This window comes from Ochotona curzoniae, unplaced genomic scaffold, assembly GCF_017591425.1.
Source record: "Ochotona curzoniae isolate NIBS_2020 unplaced genomic scaffold, NIBS_Ocur_1.0 contig_2210, whole genome shotgun sequence".
NCBI classification, from domain to species: Eukaryota; Metazoa; Chordata; class Mammalia; order Lagomorpha; family Ochotonidae; genus Ochotona; species Ochotona curzoniae.
Genome location: NW_024465369.1, coordinates 26,856,946 through 26,871,041, shown reverse-complemented (window position 1 = coordinate 26,871,041; position 14,096 = coordinate 26,856,946). Strand labels below are relative to the sequence as shown.

Below are 14,096 nucleotides of genomic sequence, written 5' to 3'. Positions count from 1 at the left end.
AACAGCATTGCAGGACCCTCAGAGAATGCTCCACATTGAGACCCCTGGGATAACCTCAGGTTGCCGTCCCCCATCCCCAGGCACTGACGCGATTAGGCCGCTGGGAGTGGCCCTCACCCCTTCTGTTCCCACTTACCCCAGGTACAGAAAGACAAAAGAAAATTGAAAACAGTTGTCTCATCCACATTCCCCCATTCTTCGACCCTCCTCACCCTAACTGATGGTTTTCATAAGCACGCATCCTTCTTAACTATGTAAACATCATCAAAAATAAAATAGATGTATTATTAAAAAAAATAGAACAGAAGTTCAACATTTGATGAGTCATTTCATAAAGTGTATATTTGCAGTCGTTCCAGATTTTCTTATTTGGATACACTAAGGATTTATTTTGGTGTCTTGATAAAATCAACATACTATATTTACATAGTAATGTATATTTCATAGGCAGTGAAGAAGAGAGGGGACACTGACTCACTCTTCAGAACACTAAATTTGATTTTCAGGAAACTTCTCACATTCTCCTTTCCCCAAGAGAGTAAACATATGCTATTGCCTTTGATGTAAAGTCCTCTCCATTTACTTGCTGATGAGTTGGCTTGTAAGGAAAAGGAAAACAAACAAACAAACAATATATACATATATATACCCATTCTTTGTCACAATGGCTTAAACCAGTTTCAATATCAGACTTCCTAAACTAAAACTTATGAAACTTATCAACTCAAGGTTACTTCCATGTGATCTGTGGAAATCCCCATGAACAGGAGAAGGAAGCATGTGGCTTTCTCTGCTGTAGAGCTGAACTCTTCATTGCAAGACTAGAAGGCAGGCCTGAGTGTTGTGAAGGAATCATTAAGTTACACGCTTGTCATTTCTTGTACATTCACTCAGAACTAATGCACATCACTTTTTCCAATTACAATCATTCCACCATTTAACAAGCACAAAAGGCCTTAGATTCCAATTTGCCACTGATGCCTCATTCTAACTTGCTTATTTCTTGGCATTTAAGTCTTGCTAGGATTTGTGTAGCTTCAGTAACATGCAGCAGGCTCCTTTCCTAAAACAAACTTGCAAACGGAGTCGACAAGAACAGCTGGTCTCACATTAGAGGGCAAGGCATTTTTTCACTGTTATGGTAATTTTTCTGTGCTGGCAATTCTTTTCTGCTACTGTAAATACATGTTATTTCTTGGTTTCCTCACTGCTAAATCTAAGCATGAATTACATAGTGATATGTTATGTATGTTTCTTTCCAGTATTCTCAGCTCACCATAACAAACTTCCTCTGCTATGTCTCCTTTCATTTGCATTTCTCAAAATATTTCTGTCTTCACAAGCACACATACCCAAACAAGCAAGCAGCAGGCTCAAGAAACATCATCTTCATAGCCTTCCCTTCCTTCAGTAAGTATTAATATGCCAGAAGGCGCTGTGAGACATGCTAGCTTTGGATACGCAGCCTTAAACATGAGCTACATGTAAAAAGGAAATTGGTATTTTCATTTGCTGCACATGCTTTAATGATATTAAGCAATCTAATATGGTGCATACGCCAGATTTCAGTAATGCTTCTCTTGAGAATTTCAATCGGTAATGGCAATTTAAAATGACAGCCTTACATTTATACAGCTCCTTTCATCTCTGAGGTCTTTACACTTTATAAAGTTATATGGAGTAATCATTTCACTTACCCACCACAGAAATTCTGCCACCTCTAGGGCAAATTTGAGCTTACGTTTAAAATTGACTCAACATTAGAGATAATTATGAGAAAAGGCAAAAAGCAACACAGTCCATGAAAACCAAGTAGGAGAAAGAGAAAATAATTTCCAAGGGAAATTTCACCAAAATGTAAGAAATGCACACACAAGCAAAACCTTTGGTTATTTAATGATCACTGGAGCGTAGGACTGTGAACACCCATGCCCGCCACTAGAGAGCATGTCAGGGATACAAATTTAAGACAAATTCTCGGAAAGCTGAATGTAGATTCATGACAATAAAAACTCCAAAATAGAGAAGTAAAGCTTTTACATAAACAAAAAATAAAGACTCAAGAGTATGAGAATTTCTAATAGAATCTTATTTCTTCTTGTTTAAACTGTCAGCTTCCCTTTAGTCATAACCAGTTACACACACACACACCACACACACGCTTTGACATCCAAACTTTTAAAAATTGTTTTCTAGATCCATTATTTTACAGAAATTTATAAAAGACTGTCAGGGCACCAATGAGCACTTTTCCTTGATATAATAAACTTATGTTTAAGAGTTCTACCGTGGAAACTGTAACAAATGTATACTTAGGTATGAGTACTTGGGAGAAGTCTAGTTTGTGCTGAGTCATCTGAAGTCGCATCTAGTAACAGGATGACTAGACTCTAATTCTGTTACTGAAGTTAGTCGTCAAACTAAAAGCCAATCAGACCTATATTAGGGTCATGCCTGCTTCCTCTTGACTCTCTTCTCTCACCTGATAATGCCAGAGTTGTTGGTGTGCCTCCATACCAAAAGTTTTCAACCAGATCAGTGCTAGCACTTCCAGGTTATCTAAAATGATCCTCTTTTGGACTTGAAAACAAGACTCTCTCAGAACCCTGAGCACTGTTGAAAGGGTCTTTCCTCCTTATCCTTCATGATCACTTCCTCATGCTAACCTGTCGATTGTACTTGGGCATTGCTGAAATTTAAACAGCTGCAGGTGAAAGTACATTCATTTCTAATTTCTCATGCATAGATACTTGTTAGATATTTCCAAGGATATATTCAGTGAAGTGAATGAAACTGAGAAAAAAAGAGGTAGTCTTTGGATGATTGTGTTACAGAGAAACTTTTATTTAAATAAGATTACATTAATTTTAAGAAATCACAAAACCACTCATCTGTTGAAAAAAATCTAGAAAAGAAATTATCTTGAAAGAAAATGAGTCAAGTAATCAACTCCACCCCCAGAATTGGCTCCCATTAACATCGGAACAAAACTTCATCTCACTACCATTTGCTTGTGTTTTTACTAATCTTCCCACCATTAATACATATGATATATAGATAGTTTTGTTCAGATATTTTTGTGTATATATTTTGTATATATAGTTTTGTTCATATATATATTTATGTGTGTGTGTAGACAATATAATAGATTTTATACCATTGCCTATACTTACAATACTATTATACACTCAAGTAGCAGAGTGTTGAACTTGTGACTCTTGCTGAAGGACTATACTATTTGTAATAATGGGGGGGCAGAATTTGAGGGGAGAATTTGGAGAGAGGAAGGGGAGATGAACAGGGGAATCCCAATACACACAAAACCATATTGTGGGAAATAAAAAATAAATATTTAATGAAGTGCTAAACTGATTTTAAAAAATCCATACATCAGTATACACCGATGTGCTGATAAATGCTTAACAACCTGTTCTGTAGAAAAATAAGATAGATCTCTGTTGTGTAAATTTTGTAGTTTCTATGTATAAATACTCTATCCTGAGAATTAATTTCGTGTTAGCAAGACAAAATCTTTGAAAGCAAAGATAAGATGAGACAACCACAGCTGTCCTTTCCATGGGAGTGGATTTGGCTCCAATCACCACCGAACCCCACACTGGTGGGAATCTGTTAAGAAGATCTATCAGGCTCTCTGCTCTTCTCCGTGCTACAGAAACCACCGCATCTCCTGCAGAGCCAGTGCGTCTCTGAGATAACCAGGATGAAAGTCCAGCAAACGGTTTTGGACAAGTGGGGTGCCTGGTTACTGGGACTGCTTTCAACTCTGGCAAGGTGCACATTGTGGCATTCATAGCCATCAACTACATGGTCTGCATGTTCCAGTATGATTTCACTCACGGAAAGTTTCATAGTACAGTCAAGGTCAAGAACGGAAAGCTTGTCATCGATGGGAAAGTCATTACCGTCTTCCAGGAGTGAGATCCCCGACAACATCAAATGGGGCAATGCTGGTGCCCAGTATGTGGTAGAGTCCACTGGCATCTTCACCACCCTGGAGAGTGCTGGGGCTCACTTGAAGAGTGGGACCAAGAATGTCATTATCTCGGCCCCATCTGTTGAGTCCCCCATGTTTATGATGGGCATGAACCATGAGAATTATGGCAACTCCCTCACAATTTTCAGATACGCCTCCTGCACCACTAACTGTTTATTCACCCTAGCTAAGGTCGTCCATGACAATTTCGCCATTGTGAAGAACTCACGACCACAGTGCATGCCATCGCTGCCACCTAGAAGACCATGGATAACCCCTCCGGAAAGCTGTGGTACAATGGCCACGGGGCTGCCCAGAATGTCATCCCAGCATCCACTGGTGCCACCAAGATAGTGGGAAAGGTCATCCCTGAGCTGAACAGAAACCATACGAGCATGGCCTCCTTCTGCCCACCCGCAACACGCCCGTGGTAGACCTGACTTGCGGTTTGGAGAAAGCTGCTAAGCATGATGACATCAAGAAGGTGGTGAAGCAGGCATCCGAGAGCCCCCTGAAGGGCATCCTGGGATACACCCAGAACCAGATTGCCTCCTGCGACTTCAACAGTGACACCTTATCCTCCACCATTGATGCTGGAGCTGGCATTGCCCTCAATGATTACGTTGTCAAACTCATGTCCTGGTATGACAATGAATTTTACTACAGCATCAGGGTGGTGGAGCTCATGGTACACATGGCTTCCAAGGAGTAAGAAGGGAACCACCAACCCCATCAAGAGCCAGGCTGCTGGGGAGTCCCTGCCTTCACTCAGGCCTCACCACACTGAGAATCTGTCCTTTTCACTGTCTCTATCCCAGACCTCTGAAGAAGTGGAGGGGCCTGGGATCCCTTCCTTGTCACGCTACCAACAGTAAGAAAAGTCCACTGCACCCCTCACCAAAAAGAACATCTATCAACAAATGATCTTCTGAAATAGAATTGTATAGTATTCTAGGGCCGGTAATGTGGTTCTACTGGCTAATTCTCCACTTATCAGCACCAGTATCCCATCTGGGTGCTGGTACGTGTCCCGGCTCTTCAGATCCCCTCCAGCTCCCTGCTTGTGGCCTGAGCAAACACTTGTGTTGGTGGATCTGTGGGAGAAACCTGGAAGAAGCTCCTTGCTCCTGGCTTCAGACCAGCTCAGCTCTGGTGCGGCCACTTGGAGAGTAAACCAGCAGATGCAAGATCTTTCTCTTTGTATCTCCTTCTCTCTGTAAATCTTTCTTATAAAAATAAATAAAAATCATTAAAAATGATATTTGTGTTATTATTTGTGAATACAGCATAGTGTATTATTTAACTCCTTGTGCTTGTCTCATTCTTTATAACTTTGGGAGTTATAATCGTTCAGGTTTGAACTGGATTTTGCTGCCAAACTCATGCAGAGCTTTAACCCCCAAAGTCTTAGTTAATGGTTTCTTATTCATCCCTGACAGACTAAAGGTGGAGACTTCATCTAGTATAGCAACCAGGAGATGAACCTAATGGGAGATTAAGTCCCTCTGGGCTTGTCCTTGGTAGATAGTTCTCACAGGGGAGTTGATTACTTAAGTCAAATTTGACCCGGCTGTTCTTTTGCTAATTCAAAATCAACCTATTGGTTTGTCCAGTCTTGCACTGTGAATCCCCACAACTGGAAGCAAAAATGAATCTTGCTGCCAGAGAAATCTTTCTCATTCATGAATAATATCTTGTAAATTCATTGCTACCAAGTATTCTTATTTTCAAAAAGCTAATTTTAATAACCTATGATCCTGTATGCATGTAAACCTTCACCAAGGAGGAAGAACAAATAAATAACTATGGAGTTTTAAAACATAACCTTTTAATAACTACATAACGTCAGCAAGAGAAAAGGAATTTTCAGGAATGTTTGATTGTCAATTACCTTAAATCTAAAGCAAAGGATACTTGCACAGGTTCTAGGCCCCAGGCAAGCTTGAAAGAGAAACAGGCAGAATGAGAATTCTGGCAAAGGTGGCACAAATGGTCTACCCCAGAGAAAATATGGCCCCTCCATCGTCAGACACTGGTTTTCAAATGAAACCCCAGGGGTTCTGAAATTGCTGGATTCTTTTTCCAGTTTAAGCCACCAGAGACATGCCACCAATGGTATGCAAACATCATTGCTCCCTGTGATTAACTGTTTACTGGTTTTAACCTCATCTTTTCATATGTTAACAACTGGTGCGATATTTGCCTAAGTTGTGTTTCTAAGATTACAGTTTTAATCCCAAAATGCAGTAGATAAATCAACAGGCATTGATACGTGTTTCCTTCATTTTGGTAATACTGGACTAGAACCAGCAGGTGCAGGTCCTTCAGCATGACTTTTGTGCATCTGTGGGTCTTAAGTGTCATGTTCAGCTTTGAAGAGTTCAAAAAATACCAGTCTTCTAGGTAGGAAAACTGGTGATACAGTTTTCAATTTATTTTAATTCACCCAAGACAGGAAAAAGTGTGTTCTGGTGCAAAGAGGGGGACAACAAATTCATTTGCTGCCTCTTTAACTAATTTTTTACTTTTAGCCACATGTACAGCCGATTTTGGGGGGCATGCAACTATACTTCAGATTTTAATATATGATTTATTTAAATTGATTACCTGCTTCATTTTTTTGATGCAGTGCAGTAAGTACCACCTGTAAAAAATTACATTGTTCTTTTTCCAACTTTAGTAGTACAACAACAGAAAGAATTTGAAACCTGAAAAGCATCCATGTTTTTACATATTTCATGGGCTAATATAAAAAATGTTAATGTGTTTTGATATTAGAAAGCTGTAATGACTGCTTTGTTTTGAAACTCCTGTTAGCAACAGCCCTCCATTGTAAATGATAAATTGCAGTGTATGTTTCCTATGGTGGCCTGTTTCAAATTTGGGTCAAAAAGCTAAGTGTTAATATTATAATTCTAATTTCCCCCTAGTATTTTCTCATGTTTGGAAAACAAAGACTTTTATAAGGTCCAAATTATAAAGACTCCATAAGACTCAAAGCTTCAGTCAGCCTGTGCTTACACATTCAAGAGATTTGAGCTCTTTTTGGGTCTGTTACCAATTAGCATCAAAGCTTTTTAAATTTAATTTTTTTCCAATAAGATGCATTACTTAATAATGGCTTGAATTTCTTACAGAGAGGTTTGTGAGGATTAAATGGAAAAACTGGCATATATAAGTCTTTTATAAGTGTGAGACACTTTGTTACTGAGTGCCAGAGGAGAAAGGATTAGGGAAAGCAGATAAAATGAAAGGAAACTGCGATTTCTCCACAGCCTTGTTCTCCACCTGACAGGTGAGATTTGATGGAAGATTGAGCTTGAGAAGCTGATGGGAGGACTAGAAACACAGCTGGTGCCAGAAAGTTCAGACACAAACAACAGACACTGAAAAAAAAAATCATGCGAGCTCAGATTCACATTGTTGCCTATCTTCAGGGATTTGTATATTCCCCAAAGAATATCAGTAGATTCCTTGAATGCCTATGAATATCAAGTTGGTTAAAAATCCGACACTTGGACTTTATTTGAATGGCTTTCCTGGTCTCAAACTCTGTTGTGCAGAATATTCTATAGACATACTCAATATTTCATACTTTTTATTTCTACCTGAGAGACTGCATTGAAAGATCTTAGTGAAGCACGGCACACTACATCTTGAAAATGAACCACTGCAAATTCGGATTCACGGGGATAAGAAAATTAACAATGGGCTAGGGAAAAAGTGAAGTATGGAAAGTTCACATTTGAATGATCAGGAAGAGAGCAAGACATTAATGCACAAGAGGAAACATTACAGAGGGGTGTAGAATGTATAATTGTCTCCAAGTTGGTGGTACCATCTTGTATCCATGCTTTTAATAGTCTTCTCTGATGCAAGCTCTTACATCTGGCATGTGACATGCTGTGGCTGGTAGGAAGATAGTAAATTGTGATACAGCCTAGAATATATACATATATATTAGTTTTATTATTATCATTTTATGATAGAGTGCCATAAGTTCCTGGCATTTCCCTTATACCATCCCCAATTTTCCTCCCCCTCAACTAGTTCCTCTATATCATTACCAAAGTATAGTTCTTCATACACAGTCATATGTCCAGCATTGTGGGCATGGACAATGGCAAAGAGTCCAGCATCCTATTGCCAGATATAGTAAACAGTTTCATTGTAAGTCCATCTTTGTCTGGAAGTAGAAATGCATTATACTACATGGTATCCTCACACTTGGATATGTTAGTCTCCATTTCACAGTTACTGTACTTTCCCTCAAATGAAAAGCCATAATACAAAATCAAAAACAGAAAGAAAAGTAGAAATTTACAGTGCCATTAAGTTAAATAACATGTTCCTAAATATGACAGTCTCCATTACACAGCTACTATACATCCCCTTAAATGAAAACCACAAAACAAAACAGGAAAAAAAAAAAGAAATTAACACCATGAAGTTAAATAACATGCTGCTAAATGACTAATGTGTAGCTGAAGAAATGAAAAGCAAGAACCTTCTTGAAGAAAATGATGCTACTGTATGATCTATGAGTCATTGAAGAATTTAATCAGAAGAAAGTGTTTTGAAGAGATGAAACTAACAGAAAACATAAAAACCCATACTATAGAGTTTCCACTGATTTTTGTTGGTGAAATGAATCTCTTCTAGACAACAAATAGATGGGTTTTGTTTTTTAATCCAGTCTACTAATCTATGATGTTTGATTGAGCTTAAGCCATTTATATTCAGAGTGTAATATCTATGGGTAGTTCTTGGGTTCTGTCATTGTAGGAATGAGTTGTTCATTAGCTTAGTCTTCTGTTGTCATTTTATTGAGATGCTCTTCACATTTGCCTTTAGTTTTGTTTGCTGCTATGCCTCTTCTCTGTCAAGAGAACATCTTGAAGTATTATTTGTAGGGCAGGTTTGGAAGAGGCAAATTCTTTGAACTTTTCTTTACTCTGGAAGAATTGTATTTCATTTTCAAAGACAAAAGAAAGCTTTGCTGGTTATGTTATCCTAGGCCGACAATTATTTTTTTCTTTTAGAATCTGGAATATGTTACTTCATTCTTTTCTTGCCTGTAGAGTTTCCTGTGAGAGTTCTCCTGTGAGTTTAATTGGCATTCCTTTATGTGTCAATTGATTTTTTTCACGTGTACATTTAAGGATCTTTTCCTTATGTTCAACCGAAAAGAGCCTGATGATCATGTGTCTTGGTGAAGATTGCTTTTGGTCATCCCTGTTGGGAGTTCTGTGCCCCTCCTGGATCTTGTTTCCTAATTCTTTCTCCAGATTAGGGAAATCTTCCTGTATTATTTCATTAAGTATATTTGTAAAACCAGTTTCTGTTTCTGCACCTTCCAGGACTCCCATAACTCTTATGTTAGGCCTCTTAATAGTGTCTTTCAATTCTTGAATACATTTTTTGGCCTGATCCAGCTCTGCTTCCAGCTTTGTGTTTGCTTCCCCCTGACGACAGGAAATACCTTCCAATTTTGAGATTCTTTCTTCTGCTTGCTTCATTCTATTTTGGAGACTCTCCACTGTATTTTTAATTTGTTCTCCTGTGTTCTTAATTTCTGATATATCAGCTTTGATTTATTTTATTGCTGCTACTGCTTGTGTAAAGTATTCTTTAAATTCTTTGAACACTTGTATGTGCTTCTTATTGTTGATCAGAAGCTTTAAAATGAGTTTTCTGAATTCTGTGTCCTCCATTTTCTCAATGTCTCCAGTTAACTCTGAGGTTGGCAAAGGGTTTTGCTCCTTTGCAGGGAAGTTTTCAGTAATATTCATTGTGCCTTTGTCTCTCTTTTGCTCTTGGTTATTGTGCTTTTGGTTAACAGAGTCTTGTCCTTGGGGTAGATTTCTAAGCTCTGTCTACAGTTTGATTTTATTTATTGCAGTTGTTACATGACAGGTCTACAGTTTGATTTTATTTATTGCAGTTGTTACATGACTCTTTGTTTGCAGTCACTTGTGCCACTCCCTCCAGCAAGTTCAATTTTGAGTTCTTATGTTCGATTTCTACAAAGAACTCCATAGCCCCAACTCCTAGCTCTCCAGTCTCCAACTCCTGGGATACCATGCTGAGGCTGTACTGTTGTCTGTACAACCTTTCTCCCACTTACAGTTGGAGCAGGTCCTAAGATTAGGGAGACACCAGGTATCCTATTTAGCTAGGTTGTTAGTGGTGCTGATCTTGCTGGAACCTATTGGACGTTAGGTCTGGGTGCCACACAGACCTATTTTGACTGGTACAATGCCACAGTCGGTATTATTTTCCTTTGGGACCAGTGCAGTTCACGGAATTCAGTGAGTTCTTGTGAGCTCAGCACATACGCAGTTCACTGTTGTCCCCTACAGTCCTAAAGCCTTTGCCACAGTGTACAAAATGGCACCAGATGTACCATTACTAAGTTCTTGATCTGCTGACCATCAGGTTTGAGGGCTACCCAGACCTGTCTTGGGTGGAACCTATAGAATGCCAAGTTAATGCAGTTCACCGAGTCAGAAATGAGTTCACTCCTAGCTCAGCATATGGTAAGGTAAACTTGCCTTTGCCTCGTTAACAAAATGGCACCCAATTTGGCTCTAGGGGGCTGACTAGGCTGTGAAATACACGCTGTTCTTGCACTGACCATCTGGGATCTGCTGCTCTGTCTCTGCTCCTGGTCAAATCAAACGGACTAGCAGCATGTACAGTTCTTTGTCTGGGTTCACCTCCCAAGCTCCCAATGAAAGTCCCTTCCCACCTGGCTGCTGGTGGAGTTCTGGCTGCTGGTGGGGTTTAGGTCACCATTAGCTGAATGCCACTGAAATATCAGTCACTGCAACACCACACCACTGTGCCTGCTGCTTTCCTGTGTCTGTCAGTCTCCAGTACCCCTCTGCTGTTGTCCTATCCTCTCCTATTTCCTGGAATGTGTCTTCTCTGCTTCATCCTGATTTAATGTTTCTCTGTCCATTTAAATCAGTCCTTACCCTATTCTGCCATCTTGATTCTCCCAGCCTAGAATTTAAAAGGGATTGTGGCATTGGGAAATATCCCCTTTTGCTGCTTTTGGGAATCCCAAGCACATGAATATATAACCTGCAGTCCTAGTCCTGCTCTCGTCCCATAAGAGCACTAGTTTATGTCCCAAACAGGGAGAGTCTGCAGTCATGGAAATGCTTGTGTTTTACTTATAGTATATGAGATGTGTAACATGACAAAATTTTACTTGATAATACAGTCTTGAGTTTCAGGTCTATGAGAAACTGCGTTTTTGTTGTTGTTGTTGTTGATGTTTGCTTTGTTTTGTTTTAATAAAGAACCTAAAACTTCAGTAGTAGAATAAAATATGTAGGTCCAATATCAACAGCACAGGTCACAAAAAATGATATCATCTCAGTCACTAGTCTGAGGAACATAGTCTGAGTCCTTCACCATTTTTTCAAAGGTGCTAAGAGTAGAAAAATGGCTATGTTTTCTAGAATTTCAGCATATAGAATTTTGCTTACATCATAGATAAAATTATAACACATTTATTAATACTTCTAATTATGTATGTTTGCACAGTGTAATATTATATATCATGCTTGCAAGTTAAATTATGTGAATTTGGAATTAATTCTAAGAATACATCAGTATGGGACCTTAGATCACTTAATCTCATATGCCTTTGTTATATCCTCATTTGAAGTAAGAATATTGTGAGGAGTGATTCAAATTTGAACATCCCATTTTGGACCCAGCGCCACTTCCTCTTTTACCTTCTCATTGCTTGCAAAATTTGTACCTTTCTGGTTATCCACCAATGAAATGTAACCTCATGGTGTCTTACCTGAGAACCTCACCCATCGTTCTCTCATGGTTCTTCCTTCTAATCCTCACCAACCTACCAATCACTTGTGATCATCTCAGTCACCAGTCCCCGGAGCCCACCTGCAGCTCTTCCCAATCAATTCTGCATGCTTCCACACCTTTCAGGCCCACCTGGTAGTATAAAGTGAGCCTCCACATGTGCCCTCCTCCCCTATTTCTTGGTTCTCTCCTGTTTTTCTCCATCTTGTTCCCTTCTCCCTGCCCTTGCAGCCCCCTATGCTGCAACCATGACAGGAAAGGTTTCTCTTCCTGTTTTCTGCTCTCCATCCGCACTCCTGTCCCTACCCTGCTGGAATAAAGGACCTCGGAACACCTCATTGCATCTGGTATTTTGGATTAAAGTAAACTAGTTGTGAAAAAGAGGACTTGGATGCAGAATTACGTGTGCATAACAACTTCAAGTGTGTTTAAAAACTAAAAAAAAATTACAAATTATTTAACAAAATTAAATGAAAAGAAGGTAAATAATTCAGTACTACAATTAACAGAGTATCATTCTTTCATTTTCTAGAAGTATGTAGATCCTTATCTAACATGAGGATTCCTATAACTATTAAAACCGTTTAAAAAAAGGGGGGGGGAGGAAAAGAAAAAGTCATTTTCTTTGGTAATCTGCAGTATATATATTTCACTATTTGCACATTAGTGGCTATTTGCTTTTTAAAATTTATTTATTCATTATTGAAAATTAAGATGCACAGAGGGTAAGACAGAGAGAGAAAGATTTCCATCTGCTGGTTCGCTCCCCAAGTGGCTGCAATGACCAGAGTTGAGCCAATATGAAGCCAAGCATCAGGAGCCTCTTCTCAGTCTCCCATGTGGGTGCAGGGTCCCAAGGCTTTGGGCGTTTCTCTATTACTTTCCCAGGCCACAAACAGGGAGCTGGAAGGGAAGCAGAGCAGCCAGGACATGAACCGACACCCATATCGGATTTCAGGCATGCAAGGCAAGGACTTTCATCATTAGTCTACTGCAGTAGGCCCTTATGGCTATTTTCTTAACTGAACAAGTTATATTGCTTTGTAAGCATAAAGCAAGATGATATTGAATGACTCCAAGTTCAATTTTATGAACAAAAAACTAGCCGCCCTATACTTGGGTTTCATAATCTGTTTATTTTGCATTGAAATATCAATTTAGAAATGTGACTTTCCTTGAGCAGCAAGTAGTTATCTGGAAGAAACATATTTTAGTAGTACCCATGGCTGGTATCAGGCAGCAAATCTTCGGGCCTAACACATGATCCTTTGTTTTCTTACAAATTGTGCTGCTGAGCCACACTGTACCTTAACACTTTTAAATAAGATCTTGACACCTGTGTCATTGTGTAGGCTCAGATCTGGATGACAGGATTTTTTGCCCCTTAATTTAAACACACTATTTTTCATCAAATGAGAAGCATACATTATGGGTCTCCATTCTAACCAAGGCTCGAAAGGCTATTTCAATTTGACTAGAGTGGTTTTCTGCCAAATGCTAAGCTACACTGTGCACATTACCCAGCACAAAGCACAGAGTTGATGAGAGTGCACTGTCAACTATCCTGCACATCGATATGGGGTTATTTGATTTGAAATTGGATTCTAGCCTTCCTTGATCTCTTGTATAAATGGAGAAGCATGTGTTGAAGAAATTCTTACAAAGTTTATGAAGAATGTGATGTACTTTCTCTCCCTAGAGTTTGTCTTCTACTTTGATTCTAGCACAAGTTCTCCTCTCTGTGATAAATATTCAAAGCTAGAAATAGAAAGTGTTTTTTAATGGAAAGAAAACTTAGGAAAAATTATTCTGTGCCTGAATTTTCTTTGTGATATGAGTTGGGTGTGAGTTGCAAACTTTTGTAGCTGTGTGGCTTCATGACCCTTCTTTAAACATTTAAGAGTTAGTTCAGAAGTTCACCAAATATGATGAGATGTGATTCTTAAGTACAAAACCTTCAAAAAAAACTCCTAAATATATAATATTCTCAGCGAGACATGTCAGTCATTGTCAAGATGAAAGTCGTTTAAATGCTAAGTTCCCGGTAAACTGTGTCTATATTGTAGGGCTCTATTCACAAAGCAATACCTTAGCAATATATGTAGAGCATACAAAAATGTAGCATTTCTCTACGGGACATACAGGACTCTGAATATTGTGATATGAGGTTGGGAGGGGAAGTTTGCTATGCAACTTGCATGCTTATCACCAGGATGTGAATGGCCCTAAGGGCTGCATAGAGAACTTCAGAGAAAACATA

General features: G+C 39.1%; 1 pseudogene; it reads left to right on the top strand.

The window, feature by feature from the left end:
* The first annotated feature begins 3,741 nt into the window (after positions 1–3,741).
* LOC121150872 lies at positions 3,742–4,706 on the top strand (annotated as a pseudogene).
* The last annotated feature ends 9,390 nt before the right edge of the window (positions 4,707–14,096 follow it).